The sequence below is a fragment of the Peromyscus maniculatus genome, chromosome 14 (genome assembly GCF_049852395.1).
Source record: "Peromyscus maniculatus bairdii isolate BWxNUB_F1_BW_parent chromosome 14, HU_Pman_BW_mat_3.1, whole genome shotgun sequence".
NCBI lineage: Eukaryota > Metazoa > Chordata > Mammalia > Rodentia > Cricetidae > Peromyscus > Peromyscus maniculatus.
Window position 1 is genome coordinate 58,968,088 of NC_134865.1, and position 15,792 is coordinate 58,983,879.

At 50.3% G+C, this 15,792-nt stretch overlaps 1 protein-coding gene across 3 annotated transcripts in view; it reads left to right on the forward strand.

The window, feature by feature from the left end:
• Esrrb (estrogen related receptor beta) overlaps window positions 1–15,792 on the forward strand; it is a 166,328-nt gene that overhangs the window by 97,043 nt on the left and 53,493 nt on the right. Inside the window, exon 1 of one of the 3 annotated variants that reach the window (XM_076551131.1) lies at window positions 7,662–8,628. The exons of the other annotated variants lie outside the window; for them this stretch is intronic. The gene's annotated coding sequence lies outside the window, so the exon portion shown is untranslated. Of the gene's footprint in view, window positions 1–7,661; window positions 8,629–15,792 lie in introns of those variants that run through there. 3 annotated transcript variants of the gene reach the window in all.

Genomic DNA, 15,792 nt, shown 5'->3' on the forward strand with positions numbered 1-15,792 from the left:
ATCAATAGTCAAACCCTGGGGTCAGTCAGTGGTGAGTGACAGCATGGCCAATGCCAACCTTTACCATTCCAGCCCATCCCACAGAATAGATTTGAGAGGCCAAAAGCTGAGGGTGATTCCGCCTCTGCCTTCCTTTTCTAAATGATAAAGCAGGGGCTGGGGATCTAGCTTAGCGGGTAGAGTGCCTGCCTAGCACACACAAAGCCCTGGGTTCGAACTCCAGCACTGCGTCACATGGGTATGGTGGCACAAGCCTGAAATCCATACTCTCAGGAGGTGAAGGCTGGAAGAGCAGAAGTTCAAGGTTAACCTCAGATAGACAGCATGCACAGCATAGTTCAAGGCCAGCCAGGGCTACGTGAGCTCCTGTGTCAAAAAAATAAAAATGACAAGTAGGGTGCGCATGCATGCACACTCTTTCCTCATTTTCTTCTTGCATCTGGTTCACAAGATGGAGTGATGAGGTCCTCTGTCAGGGAGGGTCTTACCATAGTCATAGAACATGCACCCAGCACCCATGGGAGCCTGGAGATCAGAGCAGCTCAGGTTTACTGAGCATTTACTATATGCATGTGCTGCTCTTAATACGTTCTGCTTATTGACATTTAATCCTAAGAGGTTCCATGAGCTGGGTATTATCACTTTGCAGATAAGGAAACTGAGGCTTGGAGAGGTTAAGCAAGGGATTGCAGAGTGAGCAAGTACCAAAGCTGGGATTCAGAACCAGGTCATGTCTGCCTTCATGCTGTGGGTTCTGGTCTCAGGAGCAGCAGTCTTGTGGATCATTTTTTACTTACACATGCGTGCTGTCCCAGAAGTCATGTGGCCCTCTTCTAAGCCACTGCCCACTATTTTCCATGAGTCACAATGGTGTCATGTTAAAATAGCCTAACCTTCTTTGGGCTGGAGAGGTGGCTCAATGGTTAAGAGCACATACCATTATTGCAGAGGACCTGAATGTAACTCCCAGCATCCCTGTTGGCTGGCTCACAACTACCTGTCACTCCAGCTCCACTGGGATCTGACTCCTTTGGCTCCCTTGGGCATTTGTACTTACATGTGTGTGAGCACACACACACACACACACACACACACACACACTCACACTTAAAAACAAAAACAAATCTCTTTTTTTTAAAAATAGACTTTTGCCGGGGGTGGGGTGGTAGTGGTGGTGGTGGTGGTGGTGCATGTCTTTAATCCCAGCACTCAGGAGGCAGAAGCAGGTGGATAGCTATGAGTTCAAAGCCAGCTTGGTCTACAAAGTGACCCTATCTCAAAAAACAAAAACAAACAAACAAACAAAACCAAAGAACAAAAAAACAAAAAACCAACACACACACACACACACACACACACACACACACACACACACACACTAGCCTTTTTAAGCCTATGTGTGGTGGTGTACAGCTTTAGCCTTAGTACTTGGGAGGCAGAGGCATAAACATCTCTGTTGGAGGCTAGCCTGATCTACATAACTGCATAGTTAGCTCCAGGTTAGTCAGAGGTGCATAGTTACAACTCACCTCAAAAACAAACAAACAAACAAACTCTGGTGTCAGGTGTCACAACCTCCTCCTGTAACTCCAGCTTCCTTTATAGCATTTAGGAACCAGATCTCTCCATAAGCAGACCTCAAGCTCTTGGTTAATATACTTGCTAAATACATGTCATGGTTTCCAGGGCATTTTTTAAAGTTATTTTTAATTGGGTGTATATGTGCACGTGAGTGCAGATGCCTGGAGAGGCTAGAAGAGGGCATCCGGTTCCCTAGAGTTGGAGCCATAACCAATTATGACCCACCTGGGATGTGAATGCTGGGAACTGAACTCAGGTTCTCTCCAAGACTAAAACCCATTCTTAGCCACCGAGCCGTCTCTCCAACTTCAGGGGCTTTTGTTTGTTTGTTTGCTTGCTTGCTTGCTTTTAAAGAAGCCAGGCAATTGTGGAGTAGACCTATAATTCCAGTACTCAGGGAAGAGCGGAGGCAGGGGCATTATGAGTTCAAGGTCAGCTTGGGCTCTGGAGTAAGACTTGTCTAAAAAATAAAGTCAGGAACTGGGGAGACAGACAGTTCAGCAGGTAAAGGCACATGTGATGTCCAGCCGGACGTTTTGAATTCAGTCTCCACGATGACAGAAGGAGACTCGAATTGTGTACCCACACACAAATAAATAAATAAACGTTAGGAAAGAATTGAGAAAGAAAAACATATATCCTTCACATATTAAGTATCTAAACCAAGATTACTGGGAATCTGATAGAATGATGGAGAGGTAGACCCCTAAGTCACTCTCGGATGGCATTGGTCCAGACTCTTCAGACCCTGGTTCTGTAATGACACTCAGGCTGTGACTTCCCCATCCTCCTGTGGGGCCCGGGGACCATCTGAAGCCAGTCTGACAAAACCAGTTCTCAGCTTTTTCTTTTTGTTTCTTTATTCAGTAAATACTTGTCTGTGATTTAGTTAGGGTTTTTAGTGCTGTGATAAAACACCAAGGAAGAGATGGCTGGAAATGGGGGAGGGGCATTTCAGGGTCAGGTAGAAACTTGGCGCCAGGGAAACTCCCACGAATCTACAAGAGGATGGGGGGGAGGGGCAAGGGAGGGTGGTGGTGCGGAAATAGGGGGGAGGGAATGGGAGGAGAGGAGGGAGAGGAAATTGTAATTGGGATGTAAAATAAATAAATTAAAAACAAAAAACAAAGACAAAACACAACAAAACAACCCCCCTCCCCACCCCCACCATGACCCAAAGCAACTTGGGAAAGAAAGGGTTTGTTTTTTCTTACAACTTGCAATCCATCATCCAGGGAAGTCAGGGAGGGAACTCAAGGCAGGATTCTGGAAGGATGACTTGTTATTGATGCAAAGGCCGTGGAGGAGGGCTGCTCATTGCTTGCTCCTCACAGCTTGCTCCGTTTGCTTTCTTGTACATTTCAGGACCACCAGCACAGAGGTGGCACTATCCACAATGGGCTGGGCCCTTCCACCTCCATCAACCAATTTTAAAAATGCACCCGAGGCTTGCAGAGGCCACTTTTCTCAACTGGGGTTTTCCCTTCCCAGATGACTCCAGTGTATCTCAAGTTGACACAAAACTAGCCAGCACAGCCTGCTGGTGTTCTAGGCACTGGCAGAAAGCAAGAAAGAAGCCAGATGGAATTCCTGGTAACATGGAGGATCAATGCAATTAAGGATCTGCCCGGCAGATGGCTGGGGCAGTGGTGCAGCCAGCAACTGGCATTCTGCAGGCTCTTGACCCCAACCCCCAACACAGGTGAGGGAGGAGATGTTGTCTGAAGGTCCCCTCTGAGGTAAAAACATTTCATCCTGCAGGGGAGCTCCTTAGGCAGGAGGTAAACAACTGAAAAACAGCTCCAGGAACTCCCTGAAACTGACCAGATTCATTAGGCCCCGCCCAGTCCTAGTAGACAATAAAAGCTGAGAGTTGCTCCCGAGAAAGCAAAAGCTGAACTGCCAGGAAGGTTCCCAGACGAGCTGAGATGCTCTTAAGAAGACTCTTGGAGGAGAAAAAGCTTCAGAGAGGACTCCACGACCAGAGCAGCTGCCTGGAAGAGGTGTAGACCAACAGCCACCTGGAAATGACATTCTCCAACCTGTTGAGCTGCCTGCAGACTGTGCCGTGTGCTCCAGGTTCCCAGCTTTTATGAGTTGTCACCCCTATGCTGGGGTGGGCCTTGGTCATGCAGCTGTCTTTGAGTCAGCCCTGTGCCTGTAAGTAACCCCGATAAAACTAACTGGTTACCAAGTTGGACTTAGATGGTATCTGCACATTAGTCTGGTGGGGATCCCTGTCTGGGGTCAGAAGACGCGTGTCGTGTCTCCCCAGGAGAAGTTTTGTCTCACAACAGAAGTTGTGTAGGCTGTGATGGTGCAACCCTGGAGGAAAGTGGGCAGGAAACAGCAGAGGTGGTGGGCTGATCCTGGAAGGCACCAGGCTAGGTAAAATTCCTGCTTTCTGCGTGTGGGACAGTACCCTTCACACAGTAACTCACGGCAGCGTTTTCTGACTGTGCGACCCTTGCCAAGGTACTGACTCTTTCCCTTCTGGGCCTCAGTGTCTTCATCTGAAAAATGGGGAAACAACAGCTAGGCACAGAGGCACATGCTTATTATCCCACCAGTTAATGAGGCTGAGACTAGAGGACTGCTATGAATTCCAGGCCAGTCTGGTTCTACAAAGTGAGTTCTAGGCCAGCTTTGGCAATAGAGTGAGATCTTGTCCCAAAGTTGTAAAAAGCCTAGGGTGGGGGGACAAGGCAGAGCAGGGGAATGATAGGGCCCAGCTCAGCAAGTTTTAGTGAATCAGTGACCTCATACCTACTTGTCCCATGCCTGGCATAGAGCAAACCCCCTGTAACGTTGCCAATGTCACTACCAAGATGAGACCTGTGCTGGTTGACTGCAGATGGCCTGGTCCCCATCAGTCTCACTGAATGAAAATGGCCTGGTCATCTGCCTAGATAACACAAAGCTGGAAAATGGAGCAAGGATAAGGAAAGGATGCTGAGTGCCATCAACAGCCTGTGTCACCTGTGCTGTGCATCAAGGCCACATAGAAAGGGCCACTTCGATAACCACAAAGTAGGTAGAAGTGTCCTCTCACTGGGCTCCCACACGGTGCTCTTTGTTGATGTGCATAAGCTGGTAGAAGCAACACACACAAGCGTTGGGCTTGTGATGGGCACCTGGCTGAGAGGGGAGTGGAGGTCAGCAGTGTGTATGCCTTAAATGCCAGTTCTCCCTGGACTGCACAGACAGAAGCACAGTGTCCAGCATGAAGAAGGTGTCTGTCATCCATTGCTACTTTGCTCAGCACTGGTCCGAGCTAACAGGGAGAACTCTTCCACCTCACCTCTTTCCAGCCACAGGTCTCCCTGCTCCTCCTCCATCAGAGCTTTCCCTGAATAAGGCCCCATCTGAGAAGTCTCCTATTCTCCCCTGCTATGCAGGGTCCTCATCACTGACTAAATTTGCACCATATGGAGCCTTACTCCTGGTATTAGTTAGGGGGCAGCATTGGCTTTTACTTCCTACCGTCACAGAGTCGTGGGGGCTAACTCCACAAGAAGTTGATCTTGTTTCTCCGCCACTCTAGTGAGGGTGTTTGACAGGGAGGCTTTACCGGGTGATCTGGGTCCCAGGCTCCTTCCACATTGTGACTCTCCTATCTCCTGAGTCCCCTTCTGGATGCTCTGCCTATGTCTTGCAGATGGTGCTACAGGGGCAGAGACAGAGAGGAGTGAAGGAGTGCTGTGGGAGATTTTTGTGAGCCGGTAGAAGAGTGGCTTACATCTACTTGTTCTTATTCCATTGGCTGATTATATAAACCAATGACGTGATCTCTCCATGGTATGGTTAAAGGGAAGATTTTTTTTTTTTTCTGAGACAGGGTTTCTCTGTGTAGTTTTGGTGCCTGTCCTGGCTCTGGCTCTGTAGACCAGGCTGACCTCGAACTCGCAGAGATCCGCCTGGCTCTGCCTCCTGAGTGCTGGGATTAAAGGGGTGCACCCCCACCCGAGCACAGCCAGACTGGACACAGCCAGGGCTATCTGCAAGAGAGGGGAGAGTAGGAGGGGGTAAAGCCTAGAGAAATCTAGTTAGGGAAGCAGAAGCAGACAGTAGAGAGAACATAGTGAGAACAACAGAGTTAGGAAGAGCATAGCGGGGAGGGGGATGCTGGAGGGCGTTTAGGGGAGGGGGGAGGGGAGAAGGCTAGGATGCTAACATAGACGTTGAAATGCGTAGTGGTGCTTGTCATCAGAAGGAGCCTGGAGGCCCGCGTGGGCGTGAACATGCTGGTAGGGGCCGCATGTGTGTCCCTTCTGCCGGAGGTAAGGAAAATGACTCCTTTTGGTAGAGGGGAACCAGCTCCACAAGTTCCTGAGAAATGCTTGGCTTCTATCTGACCACTAGAAATCCTGCTAGAGTCCAGGCTGAGCTCATTTCTGGCTGTTTGGACTGCCTTTTGGAGTCTGAGGAATTGGAGTTTCCTTTGGACCTGACACACTGGTCACATGGTCACACCTGACTGCAGGGGCGGCTGGAAAGCAGCGGCCTCCGGTGAACTCCAGGCTGTCTCGGGTGATGTACTTACTTACACTGTGCTTACAGGTGATGTTTCATTGCATTGGTGAGATCTTCGCGTTAAGGCCCCGTTATTTCCTAAACTACTATTTAAAGTCCCACGTGTGATCAATTTCAGATGCATTCGGATTGCATAGACCAAAAAAACGTAGGGGCAAAGGTGTGCTTGCTGGCCAGGATGAACACAATACGGTACTGTGTCTCCTTGAGGGCAGAGGCCGTCCGCTTTGTTGTGGAGGGGAACAATTGATCGCACTGTAGACTTTCAAAGGACAGCCAGTGAATGAGTGTGTGAGGACGCGATGGGGATGGCGCTTGAGTCGTGCCTTCAAGGGCCTGAAGCCCTCTGTGTGGACACAGGCATCAGGGAAGCAGCCATGCTCCATGGCTAGAGCAGAGATGCTGCTGGCTGCTGCCCCAGCAGGGCCTCCCAGAATCCTCTGCCTCTGACCCTCGCTCTTGGTTGCTGCCAGCTTCGATATTCTTCTCTTCCGCTGCACATTAGAGAGGTGCGTGACCTTGTTCAACACTGGAGCTCCGCAGCCTGCGGTTCCTGGCCCAGGAGAGGCGTCTCCAACACCAGAAATCTTCCAGGAGAGACTTGATGGCCTGTCTTAGGTCAGAGGCCCACCCCTGTCTGAGAACGAGAGTAGGAGAGAAGTATGTGGGGATTGGATGTCCGTTCCCAGGAAAAGTACCCGAATGAGGGTACCTTTTGCCAGCAGGAACTTTCTCAGTGGAAGCAGCAGGTGTGTGAGTTGGATGGGTGGATGGACAGATGCATGGGTGGGGAGGGTAACTAGAGGCCGTCCTCTGATTGCCAAACAAGGATGATAGAACAGTTACTCGTACGGATGAGTACTTACTATGTGCCAGGGCCTTTTCTGTGTCAATGTTCCTTCTCAAGACTGCCCTGTGAGATGAGCACTCTTGTTAGCATCTCCGTGCCACAGACGAGGCAGCAGAGGCATCTAGAGGTGAAATAACCCGGATTATGAGTGGCAGAGCTGAGGTCCAGCTGTGGACTAAGTGCCAAGACTGTGGCCCGTGGCTCATGTGAGAACAGGGTGCCATCTAGAGACAGCTGAGCGCGGTCAGCACCAGTTTGTGGGGTATGTATGCCACATGACTGACTGACACAGGGTGAAATACACACAGTCTCAAGACCAGTTGTGATCATAGACAAAAGTCAAATGTCATGTCACCTTCGGCAGGACGTGAGAGACGGGGTAGAAACAAGTTCTGAGGTTTTACATTTCTTTCGTTACATGTGTGCGCGTGTGCACGTGTGTGTGCACGTGTGTGTGTGTGTGAGAGAGAGCGCTCGTGTGCGTGTGCACGTGTGCGTGTGCGTGTGTGTGTGTGTGTGTGTGTGTGTGTGCCTGTGAGTGTGCATAGCTCTCTTCTTCCCCTGTGTGGGGCCCAGGCATAGAACTCACGCCATCAGGCTTGGAAGCAGGCACTTTTGTGTACTGACCCGTCTTGCTGCCTCTTTCAAGTCTGTCATTCATTTATTTTCACTTTTATGTGTTTGAGTGTTTTACCCACAAGTGTGTCTGGGCACCAAATGTGTGCCTGGTGTCCCCAGAGGTCAAAGAGGACATTGGATGCCTGTGGAACTAGAGTTACAGATCATGTGAGCTGTCATGTGGGTGTTGAGAGTCAAACCCTGGTCCTCTGGGAGAGCAGCCAGTGCTCTTAATTTCTGAGCCATCTTTCTACCCCTGTTCATTTTGTTGTTGTTTATTTATTTATTTATTTTTGGTCTTGTTTTTTGAGTCAAGGTCTTGCTATGTAGTAGTACAAGCTGTTCTGAACTCACAGTCATCCCCCTGCCTCAGCCTCCCAAGTCATGGGATTATAGGCTTATGCCACCACACCCAGTTTATTTGTACTCTGACAGTTTCCCTGACCCTCGGCTGGGGTGTGGGGAACCCAGAGCCAGCAGAGTGGACTAAAATGAGAGCCACTAGTACTGATGACCCCGGAATGAGGGACTTCTCTGAGGAAGTTCTGGGTCAGGGCTGAAGTTTCATAAAGCTAGTGGTGGCCATCTGTGGGCCAGACTGGGACTTCCCAGCTGTCCCGAGGCAGCCAAGCCGCTCTTCATCCAACGGTGTCTTCCAGCATCAGCACCGCCTCTCCCTTTCCCCATTCTCATGTATGCAGCCTGAAAACTGATGGATAAAAAGCCCCGATTGAAAGACACTAATTACCTATCATTATTTTCCATGCCGTAATTTGCGTGCAATGAGATTTCCATCAGTTGTCTGGGATCAGCCTGGTTTTGACTAATCTTTCAAGCGACATGGTGCTTAATTACAGATTTCTGCCTGAGCTCTGGAGCATGCAGGAGGAGGAAGGCTGTCTGTCGCTGAGGCTGTTACACTGTTGAGCACTACTCATTTGTCCTGGGTTCCAGCAAAGATACTCCCAAGAGAGACAAATACAGATAAAACCCAGACATCACAGAGGAAAGTGCCTGAATAGCAATGTGACCTGGGATGGTGGCAGGTGGGTGGCTTTTCCATCAGGTTGGTCTCCCAGGCACGTCCCCCCCAGCTCAGAGTCCACCAATCACTCTGGTTCTCTAGTGACTTGGGGTGAATCAGTTTCCCAGGCTATGGTTCTCTAAGCTAAAAGTCGCCAAGTTAGGCAGAAGGCCCCCTGAGAACCCGAGGGTCAGTGACTTCAGCTGGGCGGGCGTGTCTGGTTGTGCAAGTTGAAAGACACAAGTATGCAAGATGTCAACCGCACAGGAATGATAAAAAAACGTTTTCCATTGAAATGAGCAATTCAGGCTACTGGGGAAAGGTTTGAATTAATGAAATTCCTGCGTTTAAGAAAAAAATGCATCTATAATGAATGGACCTCAGTGAACAGACCCTGATTTATCATAATCCTAACACGTCTCATCGTTGGCCCACCCCTCTCCTCCTCTCCTTCTGCCCCCTCCTCCCCCTCCTCTAATGTAGTAAGCACCAGGACAGCTGAGACTCTGACATCGAGCCACAGACTTGCCCTGTGTCCTGTTGAGGTGTGCCTTTTTTTTTTTTTTTTTTTGACAAGTCTCATGGCCTTGAACTTTCTCAGTTGCCCTGCATTTCTGATTTGTCTGCTCCCATCCTAGCGCTGGCATTTTAGGCACGCACCAACAAGTCCAACCTTCCTTAAGTGCTAGTCTTTTGGTTGCTTTGTTTGTTAAGGTGGACGCTCATGGTAGAGGCTGGTCTGGTACTCCATATGTAGCCAAGGCTGGCTCGGATCTCCTCCTCCACTTCTCAAGTGTTTGGAGTGCCAGCAAATTTAGGTGTGTTCCCTGGATGCCTGAGGGTCTGAGGAGGCGTCTGCCTCACCTAATGGTCTCTGGTTTCCGGTTAGGTCACTGATTGTGGAAATGTGTGAGTCTGTATTTCAGACTCCCCGCCCCCCCAGTGGATTCCCAGTTCAGGCCTATCTATATTCTCTTCTTTTATTTGTCAACCCCTTCCCCTCCTAATATTTGGCAAATTCCTTGCATTTTATCCTCAATTTTGGATGAGGCTGGTGTTTGTCGGTTAACCCCAGATCAGCTTGCTGTCGGATTTCTCCAGAAGCTGCTCTTGGAAATGATCACAATAGCAGCCAGCACCCACTAAGAGATGGCATGGAACCAGCACTGTTTGGAGGTGGTCCCGTCCTCAGCACCATCACCTAGACAGCCTTGTGGTTGAGCCCATTCCACCGATGAGCACTAGAGGAGGCGCTACCTGGCTACTCAGAACCAACCGTACGGTGAGGCAGAACTGGCATGTTTGGCCCAGATGTTTGGCCCTGCCCTCAGGTGCATGGCTTGAGCAGAAAGCCAGATGGCTGTAGTGAGGACAACAGTTTTGGTGACCCAGATTCTTTTCAGTGGTGAAAAGACCCCATCCCACAGTAGAAAGTAGGCGGGCCAGTTCTACACCTGCCTGCCCACCTGCTGGCAGGTCACCTCGATGGGGGACCCCTGGGATTCCTGCTGAATTCATGAGCCACCAGGAATTCTTTTCCCCCAGAGTTTGGGGGCAAAACTGGGTTTCATTCAGAACTTCTGAGGTTCTCCCGGTCGCTCTGTGTTTGAAAGGAGTCTTCAGCTCTGTGCAGTGATGTCCAGCTGGGGCTGTGCGGAAGCAAGACGGAGGCTACATGTAGTCAGATGGTGGTGACATTGAGGCCAAGGAGGCTTGTTGAGCTCCAGTTACCAGACAGATCAAAGAGAAATGACGCCTCAAGGGGCTTCGACCACCAGTGATTGCTCTTGCAGAGGCCCCCGAGATGGGATGTCCGTTCCCTTCCCACGAAGAGTCAATAGTCATCGATCCAGCCAGCCCCAGATGATGGCTGGCCTGCGCCCCCTCCCAGAGCATGTGGTGGTGGTTACCTCCCTCTCTCACCCTGAGTCTGCATCCTTCCTGGACTCCACTTGGTAACCTATCCGTGGTCACCTCTAAAATGGTTTTATTTTTAATTTTTCTTGTTTTTATTTTATTTTTTGAGAAAGGTTTTCACTGTGTAGCCTTTGCTGGCCTGGTACTGGCCTGTAGTCCAGGCTGGCCTTTAACTCTCAGAGATCCACCTGCCTCTGTCTCTCAAGTGCTAGGATGAAAGGAGTGTGTACCACTTTTGTGTGGCAGCGTTGAATGTAGCCCTGGCTGGCCTTCAACTCAACCGTTGTGCCGTGTACCTGAGGCTAGCCTTGAACTTTTGGCTCTTCCTGTCTCTACCTCCTGAGCGCTGGAGTTATTGGCATACACAACCAGGAATGAGTTTATGCAGTAGGGGGGGATCAAACCCATGGCCTTGTACACTGGTTGATCACTCTATCAACTGACCTGTATCCCCCGCTTCTGCCCTCCATGCTTGTTTTTGAAGGGTTGGGGAGCATGTAGAGGTTACAGGACAGCTTTCTGAAGTTCCCCTGGTTCCAGGATCGAACACACATCAGGCTTTTGCCCGCTGGGTCATCACCCAGGCCCTGCCTTCCCATCCTGACTTTGTTCCTCGGGATTTTAAAATGTCTCAATCTTGGGTGCCGAACCCAGGGCCTGTACATGTTCCAACCCTAGCCTTTGCCTTTCCATCCCTACACTTCATGATTTATTTACTGGTTTGTGAAACAGAGTTCCACTATGTAGCCTGGGTGTGTGTGTGTTGGGGGGGGGGTTGTGACCCTGTCAGCTCAGCTTCCTAAGTAGCTGATTGCGGGCATATGCTATGATGCCCGGATCACCCTCCATACAAAGCCAACATCAGCAACGGATGTAAAGTGGAGTGCTCTATTCTGAAAATCTGAGATCCAAAATTCGCTCCCAAACCCGAATTTGTTATTTTTTTTGGTTCAGTGCTGGGATCAAACCCAAGGAATCATACATGCTTTTCGTCTGACCTGTATCCTCAGTACTACACAAATATCTCTAATAATTCAAAATTCATGTTTATTAAACCATCAGATTTGTAGTGTTGGGGTGATTTTTCTGAAAGTTCTGTATTTGGGGGCTGGCCCTCGGTTTGATCCCCAGCACTGAAAAAAAATGTATAAAATTACCCCCTGGCTCTGTAGATTAGTAACCTTTGGGGAAAACATGCATGTTTAGAATTGGACCTCATCTCCATGATCTTACTGTGGCTATGCAAATAGTCCAGAATCTGAAAACAAATTCTCAGATCCCAGACACTCTTGGTCTGAGGCACTGCAGTTGAGGACTGCTCAATCTGTAATTTGCGGCCCGTGTTGGGGAGAGAAATGGAGAAAGCAGGTGGGGATGGATTGGGGCAAACTGGAAAGCGTGGATGGTCGCTTTTAAAGACCTTCCATTCCTTCCGTTCTCCACCACTTGCCTCTCTGTATCAAAGAGACTCCTGTGATCAAGGACAGTAGAAAGTGTGTCCCTTCCCCACACCCACATCCGTGAGTCCAGGGGAGCCTGCCCTGTAGATGGCGCTGACAGGAGGCAGGCGGGACACCTTCCTTCCCGCCTGTGACCACCTCCACCTCAGCAGCTGAACTTCAGGAAGAATTGTCCCTTTCACTTCCCCTGAAGCCCGTGCAACATTGTGTCCATTCCCACCATAGATGCCATCCTGTTCTGGGGCCACGCCACCTCCTCATGGCTAAGGACAGCGGACACTGGCCCCTTCTTCCTTCACCTGACTTGGTGGCTGCGTCTGATCTGCTATCCACCTCCCTTCCAGGTGGCTCTGATCATCACATTCTTGACAGGCTCTTTTTTCTCTCCTGACTCCTCAGTTCACTTCTGTTTCCTCCTCAGTTAAGTGTGCATGTTTGATTTGAGCATGTACATGTTGATGTATACAGGAGGGGGCGCCTGTATGTATACAGGGGCCAGAGTTGACACTGGGTGTCTTAATCATGCTCCACCTTTTTTTTTTTGGAGACAGGGTCTCAGCGGGGTGTGGTGGCGTGGACCTTTAATCCCAGCACTTGGGAAGCAGAAGCAGACAAATCTCTTGAGTTCGAGGCCAGCCTGTTCTTTCTACACGGCAAGTTCCATGACAGCCAGGGCTACACAGAGAAACCCTGCAGAGAGAGAGAGAGAGAGAGAGAGAGAGAGAGAGAGAGAGAGAGAGAGAGAGAGAGAGAGAGAGAAGAAAATGAAAAATGAATGAGAATGACTGCTACTGTGCAGCCCTGGCTGGCCTGGAATTCTGTACATATACCAGGCTGGCCTCAAACTCGTAGAGATCAACCTGTCTCTATCTCCCCAGTGTTGGAACTAAAGGCGTGTACCACCACGCCACACCACCTTATTTATTTATTTATTCATTCATTCATTCATTCATTCATTTATTTGACAGGGTGTCTCAGTGAATCTGGAGCTCACTGGCAGATAAATCCCCGGGACCCTTCTGTCTCTGCCTTTCCAGTGCTGGGACTGCAGGCGTGCTCCCGTGTCTGGCTTTGTACATGGGTTCTGGGGACCTGAACTCCGGTCTTCACAGTTGCTGACAAGCACTTTCCTGACTGAGCCACATCCCCAAGCCCCTTCTTCCTCCCCTTCTTCCCTCCATCCCTATGGCCTTCCGTCTGTCTGTAGGGTATCACTACATAGTCTAGGCTGGCCTTGAACTTGCTGCGATCTTCTTGCCTCTGCCTCCTATTTGCTGGCTTTACAGCTCCTCACTGTCCTCTTGGGCTCCTTTCTCTCTGTCCTTCCTTCTCTGTGAATAAGTGTCTGAAGTCAGGCACAGACAGAGGCCATGGCCAAGCGTCCCAGAGAGTCTGGCATCTTCGGTAACTTCCTTTGCCTTGACAAGTGTGTGAAACCAGGGTGACCAGAGAAGACATCCCTCCCCGCCTCAGAGTTCTCCATTGTTTTCCTCTCCTGGGTTTCAGACAGTTTCGGGTGTAGCCCTGCTGGTTTTCTGCTCTTAACTCTAGGGGTCAAGAGGTAACAGTGAGGACTTTGGGCCTCTTGGGGACAGTAAGACACCATTTGTGTTTCGGGGGACTGTAAAGACAAAGTTAGTGGGTGGAGTGGGTTTCCTCACGCCAGAGATCAGGGGGACGGGGTTCTGACACACGAACCAGATCTGCAGACACCGCTAGCTGGGCCCCTGGCTTCTCCCACTGCTCTGGTAAACTGAATAAGCTTGGATCCCCTGCTGTCTATTCTGTAAAGTAGGAGGGGGGGACAGCCCCTCGCAGATAGGTTATGATGGTTAAATACAGCAGTACAGACGAAGATCCAGAGCCGGGTGTGGTGGTTCCCGCCTATAATCTCAGCCCCCAAAGACTGAGGTTGGACTGGTGTCAATCCAAGGCTAGCCGGAGCTACATCGTGAAAACCAAGCCACCCTAGGGTACCTAGTAAGATCCCGTGTCAAAACACCAAGAGTCAGGCCAACACACAAACACACACAGGATCTTGGTGCATGGCAGCTGGGGTCAACAAGCTTGGAGTGGAGGAGCAGGCAGGTAGGGTGCTTTCACTGAGAGTGAAAAAAAAAAACAGAACAAGGCCTCTCGGGGATCTTGATAGCCAAAGAAGACCAGAAACGGGTGTCCCCTAAGGTAGTATGCCGCATTGCCCCTGGGGCCTGGGATATTTTCATGAGGAGGCTCTGATCCGGAGACTGGGTTATGCTTGTCCCGCCCCGCTGTCAGCCAGCCAGTAGCTGGTGTGAAGTAGGGACCCAGACATGCTGACTGTCCATGGGAAGGTGTCCTGGGAATAGCCAGAGACGAGGAAGCTAAATTAGATGTGGTAATGGGTAAACACTTTAGACGAAGGCAGGAGAATTGTGTGCTAAAGTCCAGCCTGGAGAGATGGCTCAGAGGTTAAGAGCACTAACTGCTCTTCCTTTGGATTTCAATTCAGTCCCCAGAACCCACATCAGGTTGCTCACTACTGCTTGTAGCTCCAGCTCCAGAGGATCCCACCCCCCTGCCTTCCAAGGGCAACTGTGCTTATGTTCACACGCACACACGAAGTAATAATAAAATAGCTTTTAATCCCAGCACTCAGAAGCAGAGGCAAGAGGATCTCTGTGCGTTTGAGGCCAGCCTGGTCTACATAATGAGTTCCAAGACAGACAAGACTACATAGATCCTGTCTCAAAAACAAAACAAAACAAAACAAAAAACAAAAAAACACTGAAGAAATAAAGAAATAGAGAGATGGGCATGAGAGACGTAGGGAGGGAGGGAAAAGGAGGGAGAGGTGGAAGGAGAGAGAAAGAAATAGCGTCATTAAACCAAATGCCCCTCGGTTGGGATTCAAATACTAAATTACTAGCTGCTTCCTACGTCAACTCTGGCTGAGACCAGGATCCAGTTTCTTAGCCCTAGGGGAATCCCAGACACCCAAGGATGCCTTGGGGCCTTCTGAATCAAGACACAGGCCTGGAGAGGAAGCCGGCAGTTAGGAACACAGCCAGACACCTCCAGTGTCTTTCAGGGTAGGCTGAGTTTCAAGACAGGGAGGGCAGCGGAAAACTGTGGCCCACACCCTCCCGCTCCAGCCTCCCTCTGCCTCCTCCGGGGTACATGCTTCTTGTGCCTCCAGAGACAGGGTAAGCAGGAGGCCTGCAGTCCATACTCAACAGGGGCGGCTGGTGGCACTGCCCGGTCAAGTGTATCTTGGGAAGTCTTTGGTGCTCTCAGAGTCTGTGGAAGGCTGAGTAGAATTAGGGAATTTGGGGGTTCTGGTCCCCCCCAGGGCTTCACATGGGGCCCAAGAGCTAGCAAGAATCGTAAGTTCCAGGAGTCAGCTGTTTTCCCGGGCCCTGTGTGGAAGGGCATGTGGGGAGGAGTTTCGCGGTGCTCTTGGCCATGTGCTCGGTCTGACTCCCCTGCAGACGGCAGGCGCTCTGCTCTTTCCTCAGGATACCTTGCTGGTGTTCAGAGGCGTGTCGGGTAACGGTGCCCAGAGATGTAGAAAGGGCCTGGAGGAGACCCCTTAACAAGGGACTCTCTTCTTACAAAGAAGAGAGAGCCTCCGGGGGTTAGGGGTTGGGGGTGGCGGCTGTACAAGAGGATCTCCAGGTTGAAGGAACCTTCCATTTGGAACACAGGGGCACCTGGGGTCCCAATCTTTACAAACCACATTCCTGGAGGCTGGAGGCTAGAGAACAAGAGCCTTTAGCCGCGGTTCTCAGCCTGTGGGTCACCACCGTGGAAAGAACCCGGATTTCTGA